Source organism: Oncorhynchus keta, unplaced genomic scaffold (genome assembly GCF_023373465.1).
Source record: "Oncorhynchus keta strain PuntledgeMale-10-30-2019 unplaced genomic scaffold, Oket_V2 Un_scaffold_27789_pilon_pilon, whole genome shotgun sequence".
Taxonomy (NCBI): Eukaryota; Metazoa; Chordata; class Actinopteri; order Salmoniformes; family Salmonidae; genus Oncorhynchus; species Oncorhynchus keta.
The window spans coordinates 35,201-48,135 of record NW_026290899.1 but is presented as its reverse complement, the minus strand read 5'-3'; the positions used below and the strand labels follow the sequence as shown (position 1 = coordinate 48,135).

Sequence of the window (12,935 nt, the reverse complement as noted above, 5' to 3'; positions counted from 1 at the left end):
AACTCGCTGTTGGCTGGGCTCCTGCCTGTGCCATTAAACCCCTACAACTCATCCAGAACGCCGCAGCCCGTCTGGTGTTCAACCTTCCCAAGTTCTCTCACGTCACCCCGCTCCTCCGCTCTCTCCACTGGCTTCCAGTTGAAGCTCGCATCCGCTACAAGACCATGGTGCTTGCCTACGGAGCTGTGAGGGAACGGCACCTCAGTACCTCCAGGCTCTGATCAGGCCCTACACCCAAACAAGGGCACTGCGTTCATCCACCTCTGGCCTGCTCGCCTCCCTACCACTGAGGAAGTACAGTTCCCCGCTCAGCCCAGTCAAAACTGTTCGCTGCTCTGGCCCCCAATGGTGGAACAAACTCCCTCACGACGCCAGGACAGCGGAGTCAATCACCACCTTCCGGAGACACCTGAAACCCCACCTCTTTAAGGAATACCTAGGATAGGATAAAGTAATCCTTCTCACCCCCCTTTAAAAGATTTAGATGCACTATTGTAAAGTGGCTGTTCCACTCGATGTCATAAGGTGAATGCACCAATTTGTAAGTCGCTCTGGATAAGAGTCTGCTAAATGACTTAAATGTAAATGTAAAAATTCCAGTGTTTTACTTGCTATATTGTATTTACTTTGCCACCATGGCCTTTTTTGCCTTTACCTCCCTTCTCACCTCATTTGCTCACATTGTATATAGACTTGTTTATACTGTATTATTGACTGTATGTTGGTTTTACTCCATGTGTAACTCTGTGTTGTTGTATCTGTCGAACTGCTTTGCTTTATCTTGGCCAGGTCGCAATTGTAAATGAGAACTTGTTTTCAACTTGCCTACCTGGTTAAATAAAGGTGTTCTCAACTAGGGGGGGGGTGTCCGTTTGCTTGTATTTCTCCCGTAACTCATCAAACTCACTGTCAGCTCACAGTTTTTCCACGCAATTGTGGGCACTCGGATACCTCCAATGTCACCAGGCTGCAAGATGGTTTCGCAGTTGCCTTTGCTGCTGGGCTCAACGTCAGCTCAGTGGCCTTGGCCTCGATGATAGCGTCGGATCAGCGACCTCTTTAGCAGCAGGAGGTCAACGACCTCTTTAACAGCAGGAGGTCAACAACAGCAGCAGGAGGTCAATGACCTCTTTAGCAGCAGGAGGTCAACGACCTCTTTAACAGCAGGAGGTCAACAACAGCAGCAGGAGGTCAATGACCTCTTTAACAGCAGGAGATCAACGACCTCTTTAACAGCAGGAGGTCAACGACCTCTTTAACAGCAGGAGGTCAACAACAGCAGCAGGAGGTCAATGACCTCTTTAGCAGCAGGAGGTCAACGACCTCTTTAACAGCAGGAGGTCAACAACAGCAGCAGGAGGTCAACAACCTCTTTAACAGCAGGAGGTCAACAACAGCAGCAGGAGGTCAACAACAGCAGCAGGAGGTCAACAACCTCTTTAACAGCAGGAGGTCAACAACAGCAGCAGGAGGTCAACAACAGCAGCAGGAGGTCAACAACCTCTTTAACAGCAGGAGGTCAACAACAGCAGCAGGAGGTCAACAACCTCTTTAACAGCAGGAGGTCAACAACAGCAGCAGGAGGTCAACGACCTCTTTAACAGCAGGAGGTCAACAACAGCAGCAGGAGGTCAACAACAGCAGCAGGAGGTCAACAACCTCTTTAACAGCAGGAGGTCAACAACAGCAGCAGGAGGTCAATGACCTCTTTAACAGCAGGAGGTCAACGACCTCTTTAACAGCAGGAGGTCAACAACCTCTTTAACAGCAGGAGGTCAACGACCTCTTTAACAGCAGGAGATCAACGACCTCTTTAACAGCAGGAGGTCAACGACCTCTTTAACAGCAGGAGGTCAACGACCTCTTTAACAACAGGAGGTCAACGACCTCTTTAACAGCAGGAGGTCAACGACCTCTTTAACAGCAGGAGGTCAACGACCTCTTTAACAGCAGGAGGTCAACGACCTCTTTAACAGCAGGAGGTCAACAACAGCAGCAGGAGGTCAACGACCTCTTTAACAGCAGGAGGTCAACGACCTCTTTAACAGCAGGAGATCAACGACCTCTTTAACAGCAGGAGGTCAACGACCTCTTTAACAGCAGGAGGTCAACAACAGCAGCAGGAGGTCAACGACCTCTTTAACAGCAGGAGGTCAACAACCTCTTTAACAGCAGGAGGTCAACGACCTCTTTAACAGCAGGAGGTCAACAACAGCAGCAGGAGGTCAACGACCTCTTTAACAGCAGGAGGTCAACGACCTCTTTAACAGCAGGAGGTCAACGACCTCTTTAACAGCAGGAGGTCAACAACCTCTTTAACAGCAGGAGGTCAACGACCTCTTTAACAACAGGAGGTCAACGACCTCTTTAACAACAGGAGATCAACGACCTCTTTAACAGCAGGAGGTCAACAACCTCTTTAACAGCAGGAGGTCAACGACCTCTTTAACAGCAGGAGGTCAACGACCTCTTTAACAGCAGGAGGTCAACAACAGCAGCAGGAGGTCAACGACCTCTTTAACAGCAGGAGGTCAACGACCTCTTTAACAGCAGGAGGTCAACGACCTCTTTAACAGCAGGAGGTCAACGACCTCTTTAACAGCAGGAGGTCAACGACCTCTTTAACAGCAGGAGGTCAACAACAGCAGCAGGAGGTCAACGACCTCTTTAACAGCAGGAGGTCAACGACCTCTTTAACAGCAGGAGGTCAACGACCTCTTTAACAGCAGGAGGTCAACAACAGCAGCAGGAGGTCAACGACCTCTTTAACAGCAGGAGGTCAACGACCTCTTTAACAGCAGGAGGTCAACGACCTCTTTAACAGCAGGAGGTCAACGACCTCTTTAACAGCAGGAGGTCAACGACCTCTTTAACAGCAGGAGGTCAACGACCTCTTTAACAGCAGGAGGTCAACGACCTCTTTAACAGCAGGAGGTCAACAACAGCAGCAGGAGGTCAACGACCTCTTTAACAGCAGGAGGTCAACGACCTCTTTAACAACAGGAGGTCAACAACCTCTTTAACAGCAGGAGGTCAACGACCTCTTTAACAGCAGGAGGTCAACGACCTCTTTAACAGCAGGAGGTCAACGACCTCTTTAACAACAGGAGGTCAACAACCTCTTTAACAGCAGGAGGTCAACGACCTCTTTAACAGCAGGAGGTCAACGACCTCTTTAACAACAGGAGGTCAACGACCTCTTTAACAGCAGGAGATCAACGACCTCTTTAACAGCAGGAGGTCAACGACCTCTTTAACAGCAGGAGGTCAACGACCTCTTTAACAGCAGGAGGTCAACGACCTCTTTAACAGCAGGAGGTCAACGACCTCTTTAACAGCAGGAGGTCAACGACCTCTTTAACAGCAGGAGGTCAACAACCTCTTTAACAACAGGAGGTCAACGACCTCTTTAACAGCAGGAGGTCAACGACCTCTTTAACAGCAGGAGGTCAACAACCTCTTTAACAGCAGGAGGTCAACAACAGCAGCAGGAGGTCAACGACCTCTTTAACAGCAGGAGGTCAACAACAGCAGCAGGAGGTCAACGACCTCTTTAACAGCAGGAGGTCAACAACCTCTTTAACAGCAGGAGGTCAACGACCTCTTTAACAGCAGGAGGTCAACAACAGCAGCAGGAGGTCAACGACCTCTTTAACAACAGGAGGTCAACGACCTCTTTAACAGCAGGAGGTCAACGACCTCTTTAACAGCAGGAGGTCAATGACCTCTTTAACAGCAGGAGGTCAACGACCTCTAACAGCAGGAGGTCAACGACCTCTTTAACAGCAGGAGGTCAACGACCTCTTTAACAGCAGGAGGTCAATGACCTCTTTAACAGCAGGAGGTCAACGACCTCTTTAACAGCAGGAGGTCAACGACCTCTTTAACAGCAGGAGGTCAACGACCTCTTTAACAGCAGGAGGTCAACGACCTCTTTAACAGCAGGAGGTCAACGACCTCTTTAACAACAGGAGGTCAACGACCTCTTTAACAACAGGAGATCAACGACCTCTTTAACAGCAGGAGGTCAATGACCTCTTTAACAGCAGGAGGTCAACGACCTCTTTAACAGCAGGAGGTCAACGACCTCTTTAACAGCAGGAGGTCAACGACCTCTTTAACAACAGGAGGTCAACGACCTCTTTAACAACAGGAGGTCAACAACAGCAGCAGGAGGTCAACGACCTCTTTAACAGCAGGAGGTCAACGACCTCTTTAACAACAGGAGGTCAACGACCTCTTTAACAGCAGGAGGTCAACGACCTCTTTAACAGCAGGAGGTCAACGACCTCTTTAACAGCAGGAGGTCAACGACCTCTTTAACAGCAGGAGGTCAACGACCTCTTTAACAGCAGGAGGTCAACAACAGCAGCAGGAGGTCAACGACCTCTTTAACAGCAGGAGGTCAACGACCTCTTTAACAACAGGAGGTCAACAACCTCTTTAACAGCAGGAGGTCAACAACCTCTTTAACAGCAGGAGGTCAACGACCTCTTTAACAGCAGGAGGTCAACGACCTCTTTAACAGCAGGAGGTCAACGACCTCTTTAACAACAGGAGGTCAACGACCTCTTTAACAACAGGAGATCAACGACCTCTTTAACAGCAGGAGGTCAACGACCTCTTTAACAGCATTAGGTCAACGACCTCTTTAACAGCAGGAGGTCAACGACCTCTTTAACAACAGGAGGTCAACAACCTCTTTAACAGCAGGAGGTCAACGACCTCTTTAACAGCAGGAGATCAACGACCTCTTTAACAGCAGGAGGTCAACGACCTCTTTAACAGCAGGAGGTCAACGACCTCTTTAACAGCAGGAGGTCAACGACCTCTTTAACAACAGGAGGTCAACGACCTCTTTAACAGCAGGAGGTCAACGACCTCTTTAACAACAGGAGGTCAACGACCTCTTTAACAGCAGGAGGTCAACAACAGCAGCAGGAGGTCAACGACCTCTTTAACAGCAGGAGGTCAACGACCTCTTTAACAGCAGGAGGTCAACGACCTCTTTAACAACAGGAGGTCAACGACCTCTTTAACAGCAGGAGGTCAACAACAGCAGCAGGAGGTCAACGACCTCTTTAACAGCAGGAGGTCAACGACCTCTTTAACAGCAGGAGGTCAACGACCTCTTTAACAGCAGGAGGTCAACAACAGCAGCAGGAGGTCAACGACCTCTTTAACAGCAGGAGGTCAACGACCTCTTTAACAGCAGGAGATCAACGACCTCTTTAACAGCAGGAGGTCAACGACCTCTTTAACAGCAGGAGGTCAACAACAGCAGCAGGAGGTCAACGACCTCTTTAACAGCAGGAGGTCAACAACCTCTTTAACAGCAGGAGGTCAACAACCTCTTTAACAGCAGGAGGTCAACAACAGCAGCAGGAGGTCAACGACCTCTTTAACAGCAGGAGGTCAACGACCTCTTTAACAGCAGGAGGTCAACGACCTCTTTAACAGCAGGAGGTCAACAACCTCTTTAACAACAGGAGGTCAACGACCTCTTTAACAGCAGGAGGTCAACGACCTCTTTAACAACAGGAGGTCAACAACCTCTTTAACAGCAGGAGGTCAACGACCTCTTTAACAACAGGAGGTCAACGACCTCTTTAACAACAGGAGGTCAACGACCTCTTTAACAACAGGAGGTCAACAACCTCTTTAACAGCAGGAGGTCAACGACCTCTTTAACAGCAGGAGATCAACGACCTCTTTAACAGCAGGAGGTCAACGACCTCTTTAACAGCAGGAGGTCAACGACCTCTTTAACAGCAGGAGGTCAACGACCTCTTTAACAACAGGAGGTCAACGACCTCTTTAACAACAGGAGGTCAACGACCTCTTTAACAGCAGGAGGTCAACGACCTCTTTAACAACAGGAGGTCAACGACCTCTTTAACAGCAGGAGGTCAACAACAGCAGCAGGAGGTCAACGACCTCTTTAACAGCAGGAGGTCAACGACCTCTTTAACAGCAGGAGGTCAACGACCTCTTTAACAACAGGAGGTCAACGACCTCTTTAACAGCAGGAGGTCAACAACAGCAGCAGGAGGTCAACAACCTCTTTAACAGCAGGAGGTCAACGACCTCTTTAACAGCAGGAGGTCAACGACCTCTTTAACAGCAGGAGGTCAACAACAGCAGCAGGAGGTCAACGACCTCTTTAACAGCAGGAGGTCAACGACCTCTTTAACAGCAGGAGATCAACGACCTCTTTAACAGCAGGAGGTCAACGACCTCTTTAACAGCAGGAGGTCAACAACAGCAGCAGGAGGTCAACGACCTCTTTAACAGCAGGAGGTCAACAACCTCTTTAACAGCAGGAGGTCAACGACCTCTTTAACAGCAGGAGGTCAACAACAGCAGCAGGAGGTCAACGACCTCTTTAACAGCAGGAGGTCAACGACCTCTTTAACAGCAGGAGGTCAACGACCTCTTTAACAGCAGGAGGTCAACAACCTCTTTAACAGCAGGAGGTCAACAACAGCAGCAGGAGGTCAACGACCTCTTTAACAGCAGGAGGTCAACGACCTCTTTAACAGCAGGAGGTCAACGACCTCTTTAACAGCAGGAGGTCAACAACAGCAGCAGGAGGTCAACGACCTCTTTAACAGCAGGAGGTCAACGACCTCTTTAACAGCAGGAGGTCAACAACCTCTTTAACAGCAGGAGGTCAACGACCTCTTTAACAGCAGGAGGTCAACGACCTCTTTAACAGCAGGAGGTCAACGACCTCTTTAACAGCAGGAGGTCAACGACCTCTTTAACAGCAGGAGGTCAACGACCTCTTTAACAGCAGGAGGTCAACGACCTCTTTAACAGCAGGAGGTCAACGACCTCTTTAACAGCAGGAGGTCAACGACCTCTTTAACAGCAGGAGGTCAACGACCTCTTTAACAACAGGAGGTCAACGACCTCTTTAACAGCAGGAGGTCAACGACCTCTTTAACAGCAGGAGGTCAACAACCTCTTTAACAGCAGGAGGTCAACGACCTCTTTAACAGCAGGAGGTCAACGACCTCTTTAACAGCAGGAGGTCAACAACAGCAGCAGGAGGTCAACGACCTCTTTAACAGCAGGAGGTCAACAACAGCAGCAGGAGGTCAACGACCTCTTTAACAGCAGGAGGTCAACAACCTCTTTAACAGCAGGAGGTCAACGACCTCTTTAACAGCAGGAGGTCAACAACAGCAGCAGGAGGTCAACGACCTCTTTAACAACAGGAGGTCAACGACCTCTTTAACAGCAGGAGGTCAACGACCTCTTTAACAGCAGGAGGTCAACGACCTCTTTAACAGCAGGAGGTCAATGACCTCTTTAACAGCAGGAGGTCAACGACCTCTTTAACAGCAGGAGGTCAACGACCTCTTTAACAGCAGGAGGTCAATGACCTCTTTAACAGCAGGAGGTCAACGACCTCTTTAACAGCAGGAGGTCAACGACCTCTTTAACAGCAGGAGGTCAACGACCTCTTTAACAGCAGGAGGTCAACGACCTCTTTAACAACAGGAGGTCAACGACCTCTTTAACAACAGGAGATCAACGACCTCTTTAACAGCAGGAGGTCAACGACCTCTTTAACAACAGGAGGTCAACGACCTCTTTAACAACAGGAGATCAACGACCTCTTTAACAGCAGGAGGTCAACGACCTCTTTAACAGCAGGAGGTCAACGACCTCTTTAACAGCAGGAGGTCAACGACCTCTTTAACAGCAGGAGGTCAACGACCTCTTTAACAACAGGAGGTCAACGACCTCTTTAACAGCAGGAGGTCAACAACCTCTTTAACAGCAGGAGATCAACGACCTCTTTAACAGCAGGAGGTCGACGACCTCTTTAACAGGAGATCAACGACCTCTTTAACAGCAGGAGGTCAACGACCTCTTTAACAGCAGGAGGTCAACAACAGCAGCAGGAGGTCAACGACCTCTTTAACAGCAGGAGGTCAACAACCTCTTTAACAGCAGGAGGTCAACGACCTCTTTAACAGCAGGAGGTCAACAACAGCAGCAGGAGGTCAACGACCTCTTTAACAGCAGGAGGTCAACGACCTCTTTAACAGCAGGAGGTCAACGACCTCTTTAACAGCAGGAGGTCAACAACCTCTTTAACAGCAGGAGGTCAACGACCTCTTTAACAACAGGAGGTCAACGACCTCTTTAACAACAGGAGATCAACGACCTCTTTAACAGCAGGAGGTCAACAACCTCTTTAACAGCAGGAGGTCAACGACCTCTTTAACAGCAGGAGGTCAACGACCTCTTTAACAACAGGAGGTCAACGACCTCTTTAACAGCAGGAGATCAACGACCTCTTTAACAGCAGGAGGTCAACGACCTCTTTAACAACAGGAGGTCAACGACCTCTTTAACAGCAGGAGGTCAACGACCTCTTTAACAGCAGGAGGTCAACGACCTCTTTAACAACAGGAGGTCAACGACCTCTTTAACAACAGGAGGTCAACGACCTCTTTAACAACAGGAGGTCAACGACCTCTTTAACAGCAGGAGGTCAACAACAGCAGCAGGAGGTCAACGACCTCTTTAACAGCAGGAGGTCAACGACCTCTTTAACAGCAGGAGGTCAACGACCTCTTTAACAACAGGAGGTCAACGACCTCTTTAACAGCAGGAGGTCAACAACAGCAGCAGGAGGTCAACAACCTCTTTAACAGCAGGAGGTCAACGACCTCTTTAACAGCAGGAGGTCAACGACCTCTTTAACAGCAGGAGGTCAACAACAGCAGCAGGAGGTCAACGACCTCTTTAACAGCAGGAGGTCAACGACCTCTTTAACAGCAGGAGATCAACGACCTCTTTAACAGCAGGAGGTCAACGACCTCTTTAACAGCAGGAGGTCAACAACAGCAGCAGGAGGTCAACGACCTCTTTAACAACAGGAGGTCAACAACCTCTTTAACAGCAGGAGGTCAACGACCTCTTTAACAGCAGGAGGTCAACAGCAGCAGCAGGAGGTCAACGACCTCTTTAACAGCAGGAGGTCAACGACCTCTTTAACAGCAGGAGGTCAACGACCTCTTTAACAGCAGGAGGTCAACAACCTCTTTAACAGCAGGAGGTCAACAACCTCTTTAACAGCAGGAGGTCAACGACCTCTTTAACAGCAGGAGGTCAACAACAGCAGCAGGAGGTCAACGACCTCTTTAACAACAGGAGGTCAACGACCTCTTTAACAGCAGGAGGTCAACGACCTCTTTAACAGCAGGAGGTCAACGACCTCTTTAACAGCAGGAGGTCAACGACCTCTTTAACAGCAGGAGGTCAACAACAGCAGCAGGAGGTCAACGACCTCTTTAACAGCAGGAGGTCAACGACCTCTTTAACAGCAGGAGGTCAACGACCTCTTTAACAGCAGGAGGTCAACAACAGCAGCAGGAGGTCAACGACCTCTTTAACAGCAGGAGGTCAACGACCTCTTTAACAGCAGGAGGTCAACGACCTCTTTAACAGCAGGAGGTCAACGACCTCTTTAACAGCAGGAGGTCAACGACCTCTTTAACAGCAGGAGGTCAACGACCTCTTTAACAGCAGGAGGTCAACGACCTCTTTAACAGCAACGGGAGGTCAACGACCTCTTTAACAGCAGGAGGTCAACAACAGCAGAGGAGGTCAACGACCTCTTTAACAGCAGGAGGTCAACGACCTCTTTAACAACAGGAGGTCAACAACCTCTTTAACAGCAGGAGGTCAACGACCTCTTTAACAGCAGGAGGTCAACAACCTCTTTAACAGCAGGAGGTCAACGACCTCTTTAACAGCAGGAGGTCAACGACCTCTTTAACAGCAGGAGGTCAACAACAGCAGCAGGAGGTCAACGACCTCTTTAACAGCAGGAGGTCAACAACAGCAGCAGGAGGTCAACGACCTCTTTAACAGCAGGAGGTCACCAACCTCTTTAACAGCAGGAGGTCAACGACCTCTTTAACAGCAGGAGGTCAACAACAGCAGCAGGAGGTCAACGACCTCTTTAACAACAGGAGGTCAACGACCTCTTTAACAGCAGGAGGTCAACGACCTCTTTAACAGCAGGAGGTCAATGACCTCTTTAACAGCAGGAGGTCAACGACCTCTAACAGCAGGAGGTCAACGACCTCTTTAACAGCAGGAGGTCAACGACCTCTTTAACAGCAGGAGGTCAATGACCTCTTTAACAGCAGGAGGTCAACGACCTCTTTAACAGCAGGAGGTCAACGACCTCTTTAACAGCAGGAGGTCAACGACCTCTTTAACAGCAGGAGGTCAACGACCTCTTTAACAACAGGAGGTCAACGACCTCTTTAACAACAGGAGATCAACGACCTCTTTAACAGCAGGAGGTCAACGACCTCTTTAACAACAGGAGGTCAACGACCTCTTTAACAACAGGAGATCAACGACCTCTTTAACAGCAGGAGGTCAACGACCTCTTTAACAGCAGGAGGTCAACGACCTCTTTAACAGCAGGAGGTCAACGACCTCTTTAACAGCAGGAGGTCAACGACCTCTTTAACAACAGGAGGTCAACGACCTCTTTAACAGCAGGAGGTCAACAACCTCTTTAACAGCAGGAGATCAACGACCTCTTTAACAGCAGGAGGTCAACGACCTCTTTAACAACAGGAGGTCAACGACCTCTTTAACAGCAGGAGGTCAACGACCTCTTTAACAGCAGGAGGTCAACGACCTCTTTAACAACAGGAGGTCAACGACCTCTTTAACAGCAGGAGGTCAACGACCTCTTTAACAGCAGGAGGTCAACGACCTCTTTAACAGCAGGAGGTCAACGACCTCTTTAACAGCAGGAGGTCAACGACCTCTTTAACAGCAGGAGGTCAACAACAGCAGCAGGAGGTCAACGACCTCTTTAACAGCAGGAGGTCAACGACCTCTTTAACAACAGGAGGTCAACAACCTCTTTAACAGCAGGAGGTCAACAACCTCTTTAACAGCAGGAGGTCAACGACCTCTTTAACAGCAGGAGGTCAACGACCTCTTTAACAGCAGGAGGTCAACGACCTCTTTAACAACAGGAGGTCAACGACCTCTTTAACAACAGGAGATCAACGACCTCTTTAACAGCAGGAGGTCAACGACCTCTTTAACAGCAGGAGGTCAACGACCTCTTTAACAGCAGGAGGTCAACGACCTCTTTAACAGCAGGAGGTCAACAACCTCTTTAACAACAGGAGGTCAACGACCTCTTTAACAGCAGGAGGTCAACAACCTCTTTAACAACAGGAGGTCAACGACCTCTTTAACAGCAGGAGGTCAACGACCTCTTTAACAGCAGGAGGTCAACAACCTCTTTAACAGCAGGAGGTCAACAACAGCAGCAGGAGGTCAACGACCTCTTTAACAGCAGGAGGTCAACAACAGCAGCAGGAGGTCAACGACCTCTTTAACAGCAGGAGGTCAACGACCTCTTTAACAGCAGGAGGTCAACGACCTCTTTAACAGCAGGAGGTCAATGACCTCTTTAACAGCAGGAGGTCAACGACCTCTTTAACAGCAGGAGGTCAATGACCTCTTTAACAGCAGGAGATCAATGACCTCTTTAGCAGCAGGAGGTCAACGACCTCTTTAACAACAGGAGATCAATGACCTCTTTAACAGCAGGAGGTCAACGACCTCTTTAACAACAGGAGGTCAACGACCTCTTTAACAACAGGAGATCAACGACCTCTTTAACAGCAGGAGGTCAACGACCTCTTTAACAGCAGGAGGTCAACGACCTCTTTAACAGCAGGAGGTCAACGACCTCTTTAACAGCAGGAGGTCAACGACCTCTTTAACAGCAGGAGGTCAACGACCTCTTTAACAGCAGGAGGTCAACGACCTCTTTAACAACAGGAGGTCAACGACCTCTTTAACAGCAGGAGGTCAACGACCTCTTTAACAACAGGAGGTCAACGACCTCTTTAACAGCAGGAGGTCAACGACCTCTTTAACAGCAGGAGGTCAACGACCTCTTTAACAACAGGAGGTCAACGACCTCTTTAACAGCAGGAGATCAACGACCTCTTTAACAGCAGGAGGTCAACGACCTCTTTAACAACAGGAGGTCAACGACCTCTTTAACAGCAGGAGATCAACGACCTCTTTAAACAGGAGGTCAGGAGGTCAACAGCAGGAGGTCAACGACTCTTTAACAACAGGAGATCAACGACCTCTTTAACAGCAGGAGATCAACGACCTCTTTAACAGCAGGAGGTCAACGACCTCTTTAACAACAGGAGGTCAACGACCTCTTTAACAACAGGAGGTCAACGACCTCTTTAACAGCAGGAGGTCAACGACCTCTTTAACAGCAGGAGGTCAACGACCTCTTTAACAGCAGGAGGTCAACGACCTCTCTCTCTCTCTCTCTCTCTGTCTCTTTCTGTCTCTCTCTCTGTCTCTTTCTGTCTCTCTCTCTTTCAGTCACTCTCTGTCTCTCTCTCTTTCAGTCTCTCTCTCTCTTTCAGTCTCTCTCTGTCTCTCTCTCTTTCAGTCTCTCTGTCTCTCTCTCTGCCTCTCTCTCTGTCTCTCTCTTTCAGTCACTCTCTGTCTCTCTCTTTCAGTCACTCTCTGTCTCTCTCTTTCAGTCTCTCTCTGTCTCTCTCTTTTCAGTCTGTCTCTCTCTCTTTCAGTCTCTCTCTGTCTCTCTCTCTTTCATTCTCTCTTTCAGTCTCTGTCTCTGCCTCTCTCTCTTTCAGTCTCTCTCTTTCAGTCTCTCTCTGTCTCTCTCTCTTTCAGTCTGTCTCTCTCTTTGTCTCTCTCTTTCAGTCTCTCTCTTTCAGTCTCTCTCTCTGCCTCTCTCTCTTTCAGTCTCTCTGTCTTTCTCTTTTCAGTCACTCTCTCTTTCAGTCTCTCTCTCTCTGTCTCTCGCTCTTTCAGTCACTCTCTCATGCTCTCACACTCACTCTCTCACACTCGGTGTGTCTCTCACACACACA

At 49.0% G+C, this 12,935-nt stretch overlaps 2 long non-coding RNA genes across 3 annotated transcripts; one reads left to right on the top strand and one right to left on the bottom strand.

Moving 5' to 3' along the window:
• Positions 1 to 493: 493 nt before the first annotated feature.
• On the top strand, positions 494 to 11,213 carry LOC127928485 (uncharacterized). 2 transcript variants are annotated; one of them, XR_008131278.1, is made up of 4 exons: positions 494 to 2,406; positions 3,845 to 4,404; positions 9,080 to 9,503; positions 11,164 to 11,213. It is a non-coding gene; the product is annotated as an uncharacterized LOC127928485 (long non-coding RNA). The 2 variants fall into 2 exon arrangements; XR_008131277.1 differs by lacking the exons at positions 3,845 to 4,404; positions 11,164 to 11,213 and adding an exon at positions 10,156 to 10,255 and having other exon boundaries at positions 494 to 2,980; positions 9,080 to 9,229.
• Positions 3,144 to 12,087, bottom strand: LOC127928486 (uncharacterized). Its single transcript, XR_008131279.1, has 3 exons — positions 11,941 to 12,087; positions 8,261 to 8,338; positions 3,144 to 3,275 (listed from the first exon to the last, which is right to left on the bottom strand). It is a non-coding gene; the product is annotated as an uncharacterized LOC127928486 (long non-coding RNA).
• Positions 12,088 to 12,935: the final 848 nt, after the last annotated feature.